Raw genomic sequence first — 16,422 nt, 5'->3', positions numbered from 1 at the left:
AATAATAAAGTCCTTCAGGCCAGGGCCTGAATTGATTGCTCTAGTCTTTGCACCTCTGTGACGCCCAATATAGTTCCTTACAGAAAAGAGGACAAATAGACGTGTTTCCATTTAAAAGGTATTGACGATTTCCCCTTGTTCAGCCCCTTTCCAATGCCCAGCACTGCTTCCCGCCCCGTCATTTTACAAAAACAAACCAGCCAGCAAAATGCCAGGCACTGTGTGCTTCTTTGGAATTGATGGCTGAATCCAAATCATGGCAGAGTGGCTGGTCACCTCTACCACGGCCTGAACTTAATTCTGGTCTGAGTATTTATTTGGCACAGATTCTAAGAAGTCTGGGTGGATGGCTGGTAGCTTGCATGATTCGGCCCCAGGGGTAAAGAAATGAAAACCCCGTGTGAAAGCCTTGCCGTGTGGTATGGGTGTGCTCAGCCTTGGTTGCACTGGCTTAGACTCCTGCCCGGGACAGGGAGGTCCAGGGGTGGGTACAGCAGTGGTATCAATTCCCAGCTTGTCTTTGTGATCCTGCCTACTGGGATGCTAGAAACCTAAGTTCTTATCAGCGTTGGTAGGAGGGACTGGGCCAAGGCCAAGTAAGAGTCGGCCTCAGAAGGTCTTCCTACAGTCACAGGTTCCTCAGTGCAAGGTCCCTCCTTGGTCACATCTCTGGCCCCAGGAGCCACTGCAGTGTGAAGTCACCAAGCCAATCTGTCACGGAGGCCCCAGCAGCCAAGTAAATAGGGGTTCACAAAGAAGGGCTGGGTAGCCCTCTCCCAGCAGTCACTCTCCCCTCACACACTTGAAATGCAGTTGACCCCTGGAGGACCTGAGTCACAGGGAAAATCACAGCCCCTGCCTTAAAGTAGGCCTGCGCAGTTTCAGCCTGAGTTGCTCAGGACCTCAGATCACCCTGTCCTTCTGAGATTCCTCTTAAACCTAAAACCCCAATGGTGGCATGTGCCTGTAATCCCAGCTACTTGGGAGGCTGAGGCAGGAGAATCGCTTGAACCCAGGAGGCAGAGGTTGCAGTGAGCTGTGATCGTGCCATTGCACTCCAGTCTGGGTGAAAGGGCGAGACTCCATTTCAAAACAAACAAACAAAACTAAAACCCCAGGGCTGGGTCAAATGTTGAGCCCTCATCTGTTCACATCTTAGGAAGGATTCATCGCTCACCCACTGAGGCCATGGGCTTGACCCAGGAGTGAAGACAGCAGACAGGAGGAAGACAGGTCTCCTTCATTGATTCTAGGACCCCTGACCTAAACCCTAAACTGAGGAGTGGTACCTCGGGGGTGCTCAGCAGTGCATGCTGGGGAATCCATGTGGGTGCGTCCCATTTTACTTCTCAGTAAAGAGCTTAAAATATTTTTTTACACCTGAACAAATACGGATAGAGTGCAAAGTTTGTGGATATTTGTAAAGTGATATATGATCCTTCAAAGAAATGTCCTGCTGGGATCAGATTGCTTGGACTTTGACCAGCCAGGCCCTACCAGGGCTCCCCACCTCCCTCACTCATCTACTCTGTCATTCACCCATCTGTCATCAGGAGCCTCCAGGTGGGGAAGTTTAGGAATTACTGGTGGAGAACCAGGCCAGGTTTTGCCACTCAGTACCTTTCCTTGGAACATTCTGGTACCAGGTTCTCAGCTGCCCACCTTTTTACATACTTGACTTTGGCTGTTTTTAAAAACAACAGAGCGAGATATCCTGCCATTGGTGACAGCATGAATGAACCTGGAAGGAAGATGCCAAGAGAAATGAGCCAGGCACAGAAGAACAAATGCTTTGTAGTTCCACTTCTATGAGGCATCACAAGTAGCCAGACTCACGGAGGCAAAAGGAACAGGGTAGTGGTTGCCCGGGACTGCTGGGAGGGGGAGGTGGGGAGTTGCTAATTACAAGGCATAAAGTCTCAATTATGTGAGATGAATAAGCTTGAAAGATCTGCTGTACAACCTTGTACCTACAGATAACTTGCACACTAAAAATTCATTAAGAGGGTAGATCATGAGGTCAGGAGATCGAGACCATCCTGGATAACATGGGGAAACCCTGTCTCTGCTAAAAATGCAAAAAATTAGCCGGGCGTGGTGGTGGCAAGCTCCTGTAGTTCCAGCTACTCGGGAGGCTGAGGCAGGAGAATCACTTGAACCTGGGAGGTGGAGGTTGCAGTGAGCCGAGACTGAGACACTGCACTCCGGCCTGGGTGAAAGAGCGAGACTCTGTCTCAAATAAAATAAAGAGGGCAGATCTCGTATTAAGTGTTCTTATCACAATGAAATAGACTGCCTTTTATTCATATTTCAAAATTAATCAGTATGCCTCCAGAGAGCAAACATTGTACTTAAGTTTATCCTCTCAAGCTAAAAGTGTTTGCTTATTACTGCAAATACGGAAAGGCCTATCTTTCATTGGAGATCAAAACTAAATCTGCCTGGGCATTATTAGTGCCATCATTTAGAGCTCCGTGGTCAAAGAGAAGGTTAACAACTGACAAATACAGGACGTGTTACCCCCTAAAGTTGTGCAGACCAAGAGAAAATACAAGACTTTACAGGCTCACTTCTAGAAAGCAGCATCTATAAGTATTATGGTTTTCAGTAACTACAGACTGCAGGGAAAGCAATTCAGAGAAGACGTGAGGATGAATCTAGTAGGGGCAAGAGGGGGGAAAAAGAGCCAGACTTCACTCCTTTCCAGCGCCTTGCACAGAAGAGGTGCTCAGTGAGTACTGACTTGGCGTCAGACATACTTAGCAAAGAAAGACATGGCGTGCTCACCTGCCCTTAATCATAACAATAACAATGGCCAAACTACCTGCAGCAGTGTAAGTGCTAGATGGCTAATATCTGACCTCACACCTCCAGCAACTCTACGAGGCAGACTGTTATTTCCCCTATTTTACAGGTGAGGAAATTGATATTCAGAAAAATTAATACGAAACCCAAGGTCACTCAGAGCAAGTAACTCATAGCAGAACATGAACCTTGGCAGTCTAGACCCTAAACCACCATATAACATCGTCTGTGTGTGTCTGTGTCCTAATCTGTCTTCTTATAGGGACATCAGTCATATTAAATTAGGGCCCACCCATAGGACCTCATTTTAACTTGATTTACCTCTTTAAAGACCGTATCTCCAAATATCATCACATTCTGAAGCGCTGGGTGTTAAGACTTCAACACATGGATTTTTGGAGGACCCAACAGCCCATAATAATGATTACTATCCCCATTTCACTTATGAGGGAAATGAGACTTGAACTGATAAGAAACTCTTCCAAGTTCACAGTCAGCAGAAAATGGCAGAGTTGGCATTCATATCCAGAGGTTTGATCGAAACCCTTGCCCCAACCCCACACACACATACACACATCCTGTGTCTCTTCAGATCCTTCCAAAGTGCTTGGGCAGGAGATCCAGCCCCAGATTCTCCAAAGAAGTTTAAGACATCTCAAGTCATGTCTGTCTACTCCAGCTTCTGCTAAGAAACAGCCAGCTCAAGGGGTCTTGCTATGACCTTGACTCTGGGCCAGTGCCTCCCTTTGTGTCTGGGAAGAGTTCCAATTTGGTGGAGCACAAGTACCTTGCAAGGGGCGTCTTGGAAGAAGTGCTGATCTCAGTGCTTCCCTAGTGAAGGCTCCTTGTGTCTGCAAGTAAAAGCACTTCCATTTTGCAGCTAAGTACTCTCATGGCAGCCAATAAACACACTTCGCAAAGACTGTACCAGGGCCTGATGCTCAGCCAACACAGCTCTTCTCTGTGCTCGCTGGGCACAGGTACCCCATGGTGCCTACGGGGAGCATGGAGGCAGGCCCACCTGCCAACCGGGGACTCCAGCAGCCACTTGTCTTGCCATGCTATTCACCTCCCAGTCCCATGGGCACTTTTGCCCGGTTCTTTTTTTTTTTTTTTTTTTGAGTCCTTTCATTTATTTAATAGCCATAAAATGTAATCTGTGAAGTACAAAGTTTACCAAACATGTAATTTGAATGATTGGTGTACAGTATTTTTAAGACATAACATTTTCAGGATTTAAAGAACAGTACAGATGACTACTTAACAGAATGGATAAGCTACTTACGTCCATTTGTCTCTTTGTGTACCTGTGACTCTTAATATGTTTCATTTATTTTTTGTAAGGAAATACATATATGCAAAATGCTAATAATACAAAATATAATTTTTGTGCAAAGCTTCAATTCTAACATTAATAAAACTCAAGTTTACCTATGTCCTTATAGGTCAGTATCATACTGTTTTGATTGTGACTTCAGAATAATTTTTAATAACTAGTAGGGAGATTATTTTTCAATATTGCCCGGTTCTATTAGCAATCTCTCAGACACCTGCAACCAGCCTGCCAAGTGGATTGGAGGCGCAATCAGTCCTATGCAGGTGCAACTAAGGAGAAGCTTTTTCACCTGGGAAAGCCAATCTGGCCTTAGCCGTTCTCTCCCCTGCAGATGTGTGTGAGTAGGGCTGCTGGCAGAGGCACAGCTAATTAGGTTTGTCTGCAGCCGTGCAGGCCTGCGTCCCTCTGCAGCCTGATGCAATTTCTCCCTCTTCTGATTGACACTCACCTTGCCCTAAGTAGACAATCAGCTGTAGTCGCTTTGCTTCAAATATCGTTTAATCAGCAAGTGTTGACCCAGGACCTACTATGTGCAGACGAAACCCCTACAAAAAGCAGGCTGAGCTGCTGCAGGAAGATAGAGATCAGAATGTTTTTAAATTGTGAGTTGTGATGATTTTGGATTGTAAGTCTTTGCCATCTGCAAGAGAAGTCACTTCTTCTAACTCACAATTCCCCAAAAATAAAAATGAATGTGGGGCAGCAGGGCACGATTCTTCTGGAGTCATGCCAGGATCCAAAGAAACTAGTTGGAAAGAAATAAAACAAACAAACAAACAAACAAAACCCATACTTTTTCTTCAACTCGTACAAACACTGAACAAGATCAAGGTGGGATGGAACTGTGGATGAGGTTTCTGGCCTGAGGACCAGCTTCCCAACAATCGGCCACTGCGTGCCCACTGTCACCTCAGACATTTCAACTGCAAATCTCCATCTCCCAATGAGGCGTTCTCGCTGCACTCGGAGGCTTGTTTGGGTTTGGTTTTGGTTTTCTCTTGCATGCCCATTACTTAAATGCTGAGGTTCCTGGAAGCTGCTGGGTCTACGTGGTCAGTGCTCACCGGGGTAAGGAGTCGTGGGCAATCCAAAAGCCAGCAGCCCTTTGAGGGAAGGGTCTGGGAAGACAAAGGAAAGGATCTAGGAAGAGAAAGAAAGTGCACCAAAAATGGACCCAAATCACCTGTGAGAGCCTTACAGCCTGGTAAACCTCACCTGGGGAGGAGGAAGTCTCTGAAGCCAAATTCAATTCTCAGCTTGCAGAACACGTCTCTTGTGTCCACTAATCTAACCCTGGGAAATTATTTCTCGTTCAGTAAGAATGTCTGAAAGAAGAACCAAGGCGATTTGGTGTGGGCAGGGAGGCCGAGGGTCTCACGGATGAGAACACAGACCAGAACCAGGCCTAACAAGCAAGACTGAACATCTGGGCCCGTTTTGTCCACACTTTAAATTATAGCTGGGAGAGTTAACTTGGCCCAAAGGCTGTCCCTCCCCCAGGCTTCGAGAAGAAGAGCTTCCTCTTGGTAGGATCAACCAAGAGAGCTGCAGGGGCCACGGCTTTCCCTCCCAGCAGGGTATGGACGGTGAGGGTTGGCTGGCACAGAGTTCCCAAAGGCCCTAACCCACTCATCGCCTTCCCCCCATGCTTCAGAAACTACTGCTAGAGAAAAGGATACAATGCTTTTTGTTTGGTGAAAAGAAAACGGGTACATCTCTTGAACTAGAAGTGGGAAAAGGCTAGAGTCACACCCGGGTGATCTGGGGCTTCCTTCGTTTTAAATTGTTTCTTTATTTGTAAGAAAAATAAGAATGTGGAGGTGCAATAAGAACACAGGCACATCACTTCTGGGTAGTTTAATGTCTGCCTGCCCTTCCATGTCCCTTCTCTTGTGTTTCCATAATATTAGAATGCTGTGGATAAGGAGTACATCCCCCCACTGCCCCGGAGCCCTCTAGATGAATGGGCTGCACATGCAGCAGGGGCTTCCAGAGACACAGAACCAATTGTGTGTGTGTGTGTGTGTGTGTGTGTGTGTGTGTGTAGAGAGAGAGAGAGAGACAGATTTTTAAGGATGGTGGATTGTGGGGACTGGCAGATGTGAAGTCTGCAGGGTAGGGCAGCTGGCTAGAAACGCTGGGAAGAGTTGGGATGGTGGCTCAAGCCTGAAGGCCGTCTGGAGGCAGACTCCTTTCCTCCCTGGGAGACTTCACTATTTTCTCCTAAAGCCTTCAACTAATCAGATGAGGCCCACCCACCTGGTAGAGGGGGACCTGCTCTACTCCATGTCCGCTAACTGAATTATTAATCACATCTTCAAAACAAAACTCCACAGCAACATGTCACCTGGTGTTTGAGAAAACGCTGGGTACTGTGGCCTAGCCAAGCTGACCCCTAAAACTCACCATGACAGGCAGCAACTAGCAGAGCTGGTCGCAGTATCTGTCAGGGTGCATGCTCTTCATTTACCCTCTCCTTCTCCTACCTGCCTTTTCCATCTTCCTACTGGAAATGCTTGCTACAATCTGGAACCACAAGACCAAGCCCTTCGTGGAGAAAATACAATAGAATGAGCGGAGGCTTCTGTGAGAAGGGCAGTCACAGCATCCCTGGACTGCTTGTCTCCAAACTGTGTTTACAAGAAAGAGAAACTTCTGCTGTGTACAGGGCACTGTTATTTTAGGTTTTCTGGCGTGCACAACCAAGCCAAAGTTGATACAGTGCAAGTCCTTCTTCTGTTTCCTGTTCATATTACTCCCATCCATTGTGTTCAGAGTGTCCTGAAGAGAGAGCAGAGAATACTGGCAAGAAACAGTACCTGGTTTGCCTTATTGGACCTCCTATATTTATGTTGATTTCCAGATGTAGCAAGTGCATGAGCATCTAAACGAGGGTAGGAAAACCAGGGCTCATGGGCCGAACCTGGCCCCCTTCTTATTTTGTAAATAAAGTTTTATTGGGATGCAGCTATGCCCATTTACTTATATACTGTCTAATGGCTGCCTATGTACTACAACAGCAGAGGTAACAGGTGTGGCAAAGGCCATGTGGCTGTAAAGTGTAAAATATGTAGTACCTGGTTCTTTGCAGAAAGAATTTGCCCACCCGGTCTACAACAACTCTGTTACACATCAAGTAATGGTAGGTCATTTTACTCAGCATCACAACTCAATAAAAAAAAAAAAAAATCTTCTGATATTAAAGTAGGCTATCCCTCACCCTCCAAAAAGAAAAACAAGAGAAAAAAATAAAACCAAATACATTTCTCAATCAACCTAGCAGATATGCCGTTCAGGAATAAAGATGTTTACACTGCTTAAGGCAGTACACTTCCTACATGGCTTGTCAGCATGTATCTCCTTTCTTGTCTACCGTGAACTGAGACTGACTGATGGATCCATCCATGGTTAAACGTGTGGATCCTGCATCCTCTCCAAATGCCACAGCAAGTTTCATCAAACAGGGCTCAGTGCCCAATTCTAAGGAACTAGAATCTCCTACAGATTGGGGAAATGCTGAAAGCATTCAAAGAGTTCACCAAATCCGTACCCACTATCACTTAGAGTTAGCACTCACACAAATGTATGTGTTTGAATAAACAAATGTGTCATGTGGGGTCTTCAGGTTTCAAGGAATTCTAGTACACATCACATGGGAAGGCTTTTCATCTTTTCTCTTCCTCAACTTCCCTTACTCATCATAAACCTTCATGACAAGATAACGGTAATCACAGTAATGCCGCTAAGGCTGTCACTTTGCCTGGGAACTAAGGACACAGGAGGCTGGGCCTGAGCCCATGTGTCCAGCTGCCTGGGAAGCCAATGGCTTTGTGTTTACTGAGAAATGGCTGTGTGCTAGCTGCTTTGTATATAAAGTCAGGAAATCTTCTCTCACTGTCTCACCGTCTAATAGAAGAGGGAAACTTGTAAATAAATGTCTTTTGGTCCTATCTTAAGAATTACAAGAAGATAGCCTATGGGGACAGTGTGGAGGCAACCTGGGTGTCCATCCTTGTGGAACAGATTGGATGCACACCGTGCAATGCTAAGCAGCAATTAGAAGCAACGGCTTATGTGTACACAGAGCAATAAGCAATGGATTATGCGTACACAGAGCAACATGGAGGGACCATAAACACAGTACTTAAGGATAAAAAGAAAAATCTAAATATAAATGTAAATATACACAAAACACATAAGGCATCCATGTATAAACTCAAACCATTTAACAAATTTAAGAAATACACTTATACAAAAATGTGTTTTGCAAAAATACATACAAACCAAAAGCTACCCATCAAACATAATATCATGTGTGCCGAGGGTAGGGAGGGGAAGGGGAGTGGATTATGAGGGAAATAAGGAAAAAGGAAGTGAAGGAAGGAGGAAGAAAGGATGGTGGTTCTTGCTAGGATCATTGATGCTGACGTGCTATGAACTTCCCCTCTCGAAATCTGTTCCCTTGCCTGTAAGTGAGGGTAGAGAAAGCCAACATAAAATGTACTGAGAGCCTTCTGCAGCCCTGCGTTATCAGGCACACTATCTTATCTAACCTTCACAATGATCCTAGGAAGGAATTTACAGATATGAAAATTGGTGCTTAGAGGAAATGGATAATTTGCCCAAGGTCACATAGATAGTGGTTTGATTGACAGCTCGGGTGTAAATCCCATCTCTAACTCTCAGTCTCTGCGCAATTTGTATGAACAACACACTCCCTAAATTCCGTGTTCAGGTTACCCGTCAGCTCATGTCTTCACCCCAGCTTTGGGCTGATGGCCTCTGGGCAATCATGAGAGGAGACCAGATGCGATACTAACAGTTCGAAAATCTTGTTTCACAATTCTTGTGTTTCACTCCAAAGTGGCTGGATTTCATTCCAGTTGTTTTGCCTCTCATGTCTGGCCCTGAACAATTTCACACCTTTGAATGCAGCTGCAGAGCAAGGGAGCACTGGCACAGGCGGGTCTGCCCACAGGCTGGCCCTCGATGGCACAGCACCGCCGTGCTCCTCCTCAGGCACCTCCTACCACCAGATGACCTTGGTGACGGCAGCGTGACAGATGCCTTGTTTATGTTTTTTTAACGCCTCCAGGTGACACTTTTGGGGCTGTCTGCTCAGCTGGAATTTGGTGCCAGCTGTGGAACGAGCCCACAGATTGTTTGGGGAACACAAGCCAGGGTGGGTGATGCAGATGTTTCCACTACTGTGCTGTCTTCAGTGGCCTGTAGGGAAAGGTATCCCAAAGAAGTCCTCTGGAGTTGCCCCCTGGCTGGGGTTCGACGTCCTCTTCTTGTTTCCCAGAAACTCTGCTCCCCTCCGTGCCTTCTGGGCTAGACCTCACTGTTTAGCAACAGGATTGGAGTCAGGAAAGATTTTCACACCTACATAGGAGAATGTCTTATGTAAAATATCCCCCAAACCTTCATGTGCCCATACTTTATTCTCAACATGAAATACATGAATTAACAGACCCATGCAGAAAAATCCCAGAGAAGGATCAGTTCATACAATCCCTACTGGCCAACTTTGCAACACATACATCATTTGGCCTTGGGGAATTGTGTAAATGACAATATAAATGACATTCAAGTAGGCCACTAAAAACTAGAAATATGTATAAGCAAGGGAAATCTAAAACACTTGGCATCCTCCCCTAGAAGGCATTATCAAAGACGCCAGCCCCAGTCCCACTCCCAAATCCTTCCACTTGATGAGCTCCTAATCATCCTTTAGTGCCCTGTGCAAATGTCACCTCCTACCCCAGGCTTGTGTGAAGCACTTGTTACCTTAGAGCATCACTGACCACTTCTCTGCCTGGCCCTGCCTGTGAGTTTCTCCGTGGCAGAAGCCGGGTAAGATAAAGTGTTGCCCATCAGTGAAAGGAATTAGCTTTGAAGCCAGAATAATTTCTTGTTTGCAAATCCCAGGTCATTTCACTTGCTGGCTATGTTCACCAGAGTTAATGAGATAAAAAGTCTGTAAAGCAATGGACACATAGTAGGGACTCCATAACTGGCTCTTGTCATGGCTAGGCTGAGGTCTCCGTAAGGGTAGGTCTTATTCATCTTTGCATCCTGTGTGCACTTAGAACACAGGAAACAATGAAATAACGTGTGTATCAGGGAGAGGACTCTTGGAAAACCTGAGTGTCACCTAGACCGAAATCAAGAGACAAGAGCATCTCTATGTGATACGCTCAGATAGGTCACAACCAGTTCATTCATTTTAGGCAACTCATCATCTGCAAAGCAGTGCAGACAGAATCGCAATGTACAGAGCTTCTCATAGAACCTCACAGGGTAGTATGGTCACAGTTCATGAATAACTGAAAGATGTCAACATGAACTAGAAAACATTTACGTAGGCCACCCTGGGAGAATGGAAATGAATTCAGCTGAAAGAAAATGTGGGCCAAAATGACTCAGCCAGATGTTTCCAAATTGTGCTAGAGAAACTTTTCCTAGGCTGCCAGGATGAAGGAGTTGATAGGGGGAGGCTTGCCTAGAACTTGGGGCTCCATTTCCACCCTCTCCCCTTCTCATCCTTCAGCCCACACAGCTCCACTTTTATCTCCTTTATGTGAATTACAATCATCGGAACAAAGAGCTCCGCAGCTTAAAACACTTGGGGATCACTGAATCCTACGCTACAGATGAACACTTCTGAAAGGAGAAAGGATGAAAAAGGAGGAGTGATGACCACTAAAGCAAAGGCTTCTTACATGTTAGAAGTCAAAGATGAAATATCAGCGGAAGCTAGATTCCGTCATTCATCACACAGGCGTAAGTATTACCTATGACTTATATCTTAAGTGTTTCTTTTGCTGACAATTAAAACTGGGTGAAAGTCATTAGGAAACAGAGCCCAGCCTATCAACTTAAAAAAGAGGATTTCCTAAATGAAGTAATAAATGAGATACGGAATGGGACGTCAGAATTGCTATCAACCCCCACAAGAAACAACAAAGATAACTACTTAGGGAACATAAAAACACCAAATGAAGACAATTACCTTCCTAAGATAATTTTTAAAGCCCAAGATTTCTATTATGAAATTAATTTAATCTGTCTCTTATTGTGTCAATCAGTGTCAAAAGAGAGAAGGTACAATAAAATAAAAAACGTAAGTGGATAAATACATTTTAGGTATTTCCTATTAGAACATAAACTCTTCAGAAAGGTATTGTTTTGTGTAACTTTTGCGAAACGCGATCTCCTGTGAACTATTGGAACTCCACTGTGCTAAGTTCCCTAGGAAATCAAAAACAAGACTGCCTGCCCGTGGACCCAGGATTCCTTTTATTCTAAAGCATTTCTCTCCCTTTTAAGAATGTTCGGATCCTTAGCTTCTCCAGATGACCTTCTGGAGTTGACACCAGAGCCAACTCCTTCAAAAACCTCAGGTTCCAACACTTGTTAACTTCCCATTTTCAACATATGTATTTGTATAATATGCCAAACTGCCAAATCAACCCGGGGCTTTTGTGCAATGGGAAAAAGCACATCTGAAATGAATTGGTTTCATAGTGAATTATGTGTCTTTACAAACAGGCTCAGACGAATGCTGACAGATTGTCCTTGTACTGAACATAGTACGCTGGGAAATTAGCCGCATTTGAGCCAGATCCCAGAAAAGATGCAGGACTGAAACCCACAAGAGGATTGATGAGTTCTCAAAGCCCACCCTGCGTGGGATGACAGAGAACAGTCGCTAGGGTAAAAGTTGTGGGGGACCAGAAAAGCTGGTATATGTATTTTTTCCTTGTCTAGACTTCAAAATTGCAATTAGGTTTTTATCCTTTGTCGGTGGTGCCATTCATAAAACTATTGATAACAGATACAGCTGACACAAGACATAAGAGTGCCATATCTCTGTATTGACCTGGTTTTGAGAATCTGTCAATGGATCAAGTTGACAAAGGGTAAGGACTATCCTGACGAGATCCAGGAACATAGTTCTGAGGTTCAGGGCTACCTTCTTGCTTTTCTCTCCTCATCGGCTTTCAGATGCCCCCCTCATCCTTCAGATTAACTGGCCCCAGATGTATATAGATTCCTGCTGTACCTCTGAAAGGGCATGAAGCTGATACGCTCCTTTATTCTGAGGTATTAAGAAGGAATATGCTTTTTTTCTCTGAAGTGTTTATGTTCCTACTTGCAATGAAACCAATCCAACTAAAGCAGCCCGAGCCTGCATTCTGGGGTTCATGCAAACTCAGAGGCCTCCGCTTCAAGCCCGAGTTGGTTTCTAATGTAATGTTGGGGTGGTGGTGAGGGGCAAGTTAAAGGCCCCAATATGTCCTAATAGGGATTTCCAAGGCCAGGATCCACCTCAGTGACCCTCCCATCTCAGGAGTCAGAAGGAATTCATACGGGATTGTTTTTGGAGGGGAGTGGTGGCTGCAAACTAGGTCAGGTTCTGACGCCCAGTATTTTCGACTTCCTGAGAGTTTCCACTTCACCTGAAATGAGAGATGGTTATTGGATTCCAGATTGGTCCCTATTTTTTCTTTTGTCTCTTGTTTAATTTTTATTGAGCATCTATCATATCCCAGTTCCTATTTAGACACTGGGGAAGGTCTATCCATACAGGATAGCCCCTGGCTTTGAAGGGCTCCAAGCCTGGTAAGAAGGCAAACAAACAGGGAAACAAACAGACTCTCTCCAGATTAACACAGGCGTGTGCAGAGGAAGAGCAAGGGACCTGCGATTCTAGAATGGCTCATATAAGAAGCCCTGCAGGAACACCAGGGGCCAGTGGACTAGAGGAAAATGGCTGCCAAGTGGGAACATCACATACAAATGCGTCATGAGCAAGAAGGATTTTTTTTTTTTTTTTTTTGAGACAGAGTTTTGCTCTTGTCACCCAGGCTAGAGTCCATTCAATGGTGCATCCTCGGCTCACTGCAACTTCTACCTCCCGAGTTCAAGGGATTCTCCTGCCTCAGCCTCCCTAAGATTTTGAGGAAATTTCAGGAATGTGCATGCCTGGAGTGCAAGGTAGGGGGGTGACAGGGAGCAAGGTGAAGGCTCAGATGGCCAAGGAGCCCATCCACTAAGGGAAAAAATCTACTCTGCAAAAATAAAATCAAAGATACTTTTTCAGAGTGTAGAAGATGGACTGGGGCAGAGATACCAGTTTAGGATATTTTTGGAATGGTCCAAGAAAGAAATAAGAAGTGCCTGAAGTAAAACTTTAGAGATGAATAAAAACTTAAAATTAAAATAATGCATCCAGGTATCATTGAGAGAACATGTCGACTAATTACAATTTTATCGTTTTCTTTGGAGACATTTGGCTGCAGCAACATACATAATTCTCTTCAAGACTCAGAACAAGGTGCTGGCAACGTAAGCAACATTTGTCCCTTGTTTTTACCTTTCATCTGTACTTTTCCTTGGCACTGCACTGTGTCCATGTGTAACTTAATAATAAATGATTTTGTAATGATGGGAATGAATTGCAATGATCACACCTCATTTATTTTTCAACATCCTCGCCCATCTGGTCATTCCAGCAAGCATCACATTTTCTCCCAAACCTTGTATTTCAACCTACGGGCTCCTTAGTTCCTTGTTTGATTAGCCTCATCACCCTGGCTCAAGGGATGACACTTGGTCAGGATTCAGGGAATCCAGCCTCAGTACCCTACACACGGCATAACGCCAGGGCTCCCATCCCCATCAGATGCTGGGGTGGGGATGTTAGGCAAAGACAAATAAATACATCAAAATTCAATGTGTAAAAATTAAGGTATGCTCTCTGAAGTTGTGCAAAGAAGGTGGTCTGCCTAGGTGTTACCACAAGGCCTGCTACTGGTACACACAGTTTATTTATAAGTTGCAGAATCACCCTCACCTTCCAGGCTCACATTTTGTCCCACACTGGGTTTCACTGGGGAAGGGACATGTCATCCCAGTTCACTGCTACATTCCTGACACCTTACTTAGGGCTTAGCATATAGGAGGTGCTCCCTAAATATCTCCAGCCATTGAAGGCATGAGAGGATTGAATTAGCTGAGTGGGTCCTGGTCCCTCTGACTTTCACCCTGGATTCAATGTTGCTGGGGACTCACAAGCCATAGGTCAAAGTCAGGCTCAGATGGGAAGGACTCTTCATAGTGAGATCAGTTACCCTGAGCCTGCTGTGTTACACATCCCACACTGACGGCCTCTGCTCATCCTGCAAAGGATCCTACGCAACCCTGGGAGTGAGCAGCCAGGGTCCAGATGACTTATCAAGTCTCAGAAATATTTTTCCACCTTAGTTGATGACTGCTTTTTTATTTTCAACCTAGGCGATTCTATTTGAAATCTACCGCTCTACTAACATTTTACCTTCACCACCATCCCCCTTCTCTCACGGTATTTTTTTCTCTTTCTTTCATCAGCTTCTGTTTGGTATTATCGTCTGTCCAGAAATGCCTTTTGCTGCAACTCTGCAAGACTTCCCTTTCAAACAGGGCTGCACTCTGGGCACACTGTATTCTCTGAACTTAACCAGGACAAAGAGATGGTGAGACAATAGTTAGTCAGTCTCAGGGTGGCAGAGTCTGGCGTTTTAAAAATAAACCATTTTGAAATTGGTATTTGTGCCAGACTCTTCCTCACGATTCTCATGTTTGTATATAACTTTCCCTTTCATTTCGCTCTATCCACGTGGAACTAGATCTCTTTAAATGTCCTCTAGAATGTCAACGTAACAAAGGCAGGTATTTGCATCTGGTTTTTTTTCACCAGCACATCAGAAGTGCTTCAAACAGCACGATTATTTATAGTAGGTGCTCCACAAATATGGGTTTGAACATTTATTGACACAGCCTTGCAAGGAGCAAAACATGGAGAGATTCACTGTATAAATCAAATTGCTTTATATGAATCATGGCCTCCATGTAGACAACAACTTATTTCAAAAAATGATTTTACACATGATGACATGGTTCAATGCTGCCTTAAGAGGTGGGTGAGGCCTTTGCTATTGTGAATAGTGCTGCAATAAACATACGTGTGCATGTGTCTGTATAGCAGCATAATTTATAATCCTTTGGGTATATACCCAGTAATGGGATGGCTGGGTCATATGGTACATCTAGTTCTAGATCCTTGAGGAATCGCCATACTGTTTTCCATAATGGTTGAACTAGTTTACAGTCCCACCAACAGTGTAAAAGCGTTCCTATTTCTCCACATCCTCTCCAGCACCTGTTGTTTCCTGACTTTTTAATGATTGCCATTCTAACTGGTGTGAGATGGTATCTCATTGTGGTTTTGATTTGCATTTCTCTGATGGCCAGTGATGATGAGCATTTTTTCATGTGTCTGTTGGCTGTATGAATGTCTTCTTTTGAGAAATGTCTGTTCATATCCTTTGCCTACTTTTTGATGGGGTTGTTTGTTTTTTTCTTGTAAATTTGTTTGAGTTCTTTGTAGGTTCTGGATATTAGCCCTTTGTCAGATGAGTAGATTGCAAAAATTTTCTCCCATTCTGTAGGTTGCCTGTTCACTCTGACAGTGACAGATTGGATTAAGAAAATGTGGCACCTATACACCATGGAATACTATGCAGCCATAAAAAAGGATGAGTTTGTGTCCTTTGTAGGGACATGGATGCAGCTGGAAACCATCATTCTTAGCAAACTATCACAAGAACTGAAAACCAAACACTGCATGTTCTCACTCATAGGTGGGAACTGAACAATGAGATCACTTGGACTCGGGAAGGGGAACATCACACACCGGGGCCTATCATGGGGAGGGGGGGGAGGGGGGAGGGATTGCATTGGGAGTTATACCTGATGTAAATGACGAGTTGATGGGTGCAGCACACCAACATGGCACAAGTATACATATGTAACAAACCTGCACGTTATGCACATGTACCCTACAACTTAAAGTATAATAATAATAAATAAATTAAAAAAAAAAAAAAAGAGGTGGGTGAGGCATAAATCATCTCTCCTCTCCTAAGGAAGAATTGACACAGATGTCAGATGCACAGAGAGGTTGCACTCCTGGTCTGAGGTCACATAGCCCATCAGTAGCAGAACGTGGGATCTGAGTTTTTCTTGGAGTCCTCTGGACACTGGTGGCTTCCTTACAGTGGGAACCCTGGGTAGCTGAGGCATCTCAGTGGACTCTGCCTCTCCCACATATCTTCCCTCGGTCCTGATGCACAGGTCTTATCTTCCAGTGTCTTGTCTTCTGCTCACCTGCTGCCTCCTCTCATCCCTGTCCTTGTCTCTGGGCAGAAGGCTCATACAGCACAGCTCAGCAGGCT

The 16,422-nt window shown here is 44.7% G+C and overlaps 1 protein-coding gene across 7 annotated transcripts in view; it reads right to left on the bottom strand.

Moving 5' to 3' along the window:
- Nucleotides 1-16,422, bottom strand: part of DPP6 (dipeptidyl peptidase like 6) — a 1,162,044-nt gene that overhangs the window by 602,142 nt on the left and 543,480 nt on the right. The gene's annotated exons all lie outside the window — the stretch shown is intronic.

Source organism: Theropithecus gelada, chromosome 3, assembly GCF_003255815.1.
Source record: "Theropithecus gelada isolate Dixy chromosome 3, Tgel_1.0, whole genome shotgun sequence".
NCBI lineage: Eukaryota > Metazoa > Chordata > Mammalia > Primates > Cercopithecidae > Theropithecus > Theropithecus gelada.
Note: the sequence above shows the minus strand (reverse complement) of the source record. Positions and strands in the feature narration are given on the sequence as shown.